General features: G+C 31.2%; 1 long non-coding RNA gene across 1 annotated transcript; it reads right to left on the reverse strand.

The window, feature by feature from the left end:
- Positions 1–327: 327 nt before the first annotated feature.
- On the reverse strand, positions 328–1,718 carry LOC139431550 (uncharacterized). Its single transcript, XR_011641630.1, has 4 exons — positions 1,513–1,718; positions 1,305–1,427; positions 444–1,251; positions 328–395 (listed from the first exon to the last, which is right to left on the reverse strand). It is a non-coding gene; the product is annotated as an uncharacterized lncRNA (long non-coding RNA).
- Positions 1,719–2,731: the final 1,013 nt, after the last annotated feature.

Consider the following 2,731-nt stretch of genomic DNA (forward strand, 5'->3'; position numbering starts at 1 on the left):
TTTTTAAAAAAAATTTAAAATGTGGATGATTCATACAAAACGAGCACCACATATCAACCCGTTCTATTAAATCTATAAATTCGGATTTAACAATTCGTGTATGATGTAGTCTTACATCTTTTTCCATTTCCTTAAATTCCGTATTTTCAAAAAAGTGTCGTTCCCGTGTAACAAGATCATTATAATCCTCAAAACACTTTTCACATACACGACCACGTTCTGTTTCGATGTACGTAACCCATACACACAATACCCCTCCTGTATAACCAAACGATTGGAAGAATAAATCATCCCTAAGGTTTTATAAAAATTACATCACACTTTATTTAATGTTTTTTAACTTACCTGTACTGTAACGGTTCCGTTCGAGGTTATTGAATTTCCTTGTGATTTGTCTGTAATTGTTAGAAGTCGGGGAATTATATACCATTTTGTTTATTTACCTTGTTATAATTTTTGTTTTTTTGTTACAGCAAGCCGAACTTGGAAACACTTGAAAATCCTTTCCTTTTCATCACTTTTCTTAAATCCTTTCCTTTCGCTCATTTTAAACGCCTTTTTCTTTTTCATTACCTTCATTACAATCACACAATAAATCTTAACCTTAAAACTTTTCTTTTTCTCTTCTTCGTTACTATCATGAATTTTGTTTACATTTTTAAGTTCGGACTGTCAATAATAGAGGGAGGGAGTGATTTTGAATTCTTGGCACCGCGCGATTTTATAACGAGTTTTTTGGTTAAAATCTTGGGAAATGAATACCCGTGCGCGATTTTACTCTTCCTCTTTTGAAACCAGCCTTTGTAGTGTTTGGATGGTTAACAAGAATTTTAAGTCGACATTTTGGTATAATTCTGTGTAGAATTTTGGATCGATTTATATCCGTATTTATCGGGATCTGAGTTAATTAATCCTTTAATTTTTCGTTTGGAAATTATTCAACGATTACGGTTTCACCGGATTTATTGCACATTTTTACAAAGATTATTCATTTTGCTGGTTAAAACCTCATACCACCTTGAGGTAGGTTTTTCTTTTTACATTTTCTCTAATTTTAGCTTAATACTAACTTAAACCTAAATTCATTTAGACTCCTTTCACACTACATAAAATCATCCATCCCTACATTCTTGCCTAATTATCTATTTACATTTTTCTTTCTTTTCTTTACACGCTAGGTTTTTTTTTTCTGAGAGCCTTATTCCTTATATAAGTTCTTGGGAAATCTCCCATCCCGGAAACAAGTACTACCTGGAATAAAGAAGTAAATTAGAAGCTACATAACCCAAGTTTCCTGTACTTACCATCGAACAAGTGTTTCCAAAGGAGGTTTGCTGGATTTTGTTGCTGTATCTACGTATAATTGTTGTCATCGTGAAGTCATCATCCTTCGTTCAAAAGAGTCTGGAATAAAGGTCAGAATTTTCCTTTTTTTATACGGAAGAAAAGAATATCAGTGTGGTTAGATACTTTTGTATTTTTTTATAAAGTAAGATTTTCTTTTGTACTTACCATTTAATTTTTTTTGTTAACTTCACTGGTTCATTTTGTTCATTTCACTTTAAACCAGTTCTTTATTATTATTATCTCATTTTAATTGTCAATTAATTTTTCTTGTAAAGTTATCGGATTTATTAGGGGTGTTATTAATTTCGGTATTGATTTCGATTTTGTTTTCTTTTCCGTTCGCCTGATCGAGCGCTCGGATCAATCGGGGACGTGTCGCGATCATTATTTAGGTTTGTTTTAATTTTGTTTTATTCAGTTCATTATTATTTTCTTTCTCTTTTACCCCCCTAATTATTCGGGATTTTTTTTTGAACAATCTCCGTTATTTTATTTACTACTTATATACTTTATATTTTGTTTTACCATATTTTTTTCCTTAATAAATTTGTTTTTATATGGTATATGATTTCGCGATTTCTTGGTGTTTTGTTATATGTTGGTGTTGTCGAACCTTTTCCCTTCCAGCCCTCTTCGCAGTTAGAGCGATCTGTAACTGAAACTGCGTGGCGCCTTATAAATTCAAACCCACCCCATCTTCACTGGGAAGCCGAGGTGTTGCAGATCTGTATTTTTTTAAAAGGGGTTCGATTGTGTTGTTGTCGTTTTGTTGAAAAGCCGCCACAGTACAATACTGGATTCCTGAATAGGACACAGTGAATTCTGTGAGGTAATCTAAACTTAAATGTTTCCAATTCAATACACAATAGATTTTCGTTATCAACACACTCTTCATGTTCACCCAATTCCCGCCAATTAATATCAAACCACGTGTCCCATAACTTTAAAACTAAATCCCATGGTATTACTCGATATAATTTTAGTATATCTACAGAGGTTTTTATATTTAAATTAATTTTATCAATAGCTAAATCCGCCAAGGAAGATGGATTGAATAAAGCCATTGTAATGTAACTAAACGTTGAAATACATATTTACTCAGTTATATATATACTTATGTTAAAACGTAAAAAATCAATGTGTGACGAAGATTCAGGAGGACCAAATTAAAACGCAAACGTACATAAACAACTTTAAAATATGCTAATAACTTTGTAATAAAAATACATTTTAAATTTCTATTTAATGTATATACATAAATCAATGTGTGACGTAGAGTCATGAAAATCAAATTAAAACGCAAATTATAATGGTTTATGTTAATAATAATATAGCGTTAAAGAGTCACGAAAATCAAATTAAAACGCAAATTATAATGGTTTAT

This window comes from Onthophagus taurus, chromosome 10, assembly GCF_036711975.1.
Source record: "Onthophagus taurus isolate NC chromosome 10, IU_Otau_3.0, whole genome shotgun sequence".
Taxonomy (NCBI): domain Eukaryota; kingdom Metazoa; phylum Arthropoda; class Insecta; order Coleoptera; family Scarabaeidae; genus Onthophagus; species Onthophagus taurus.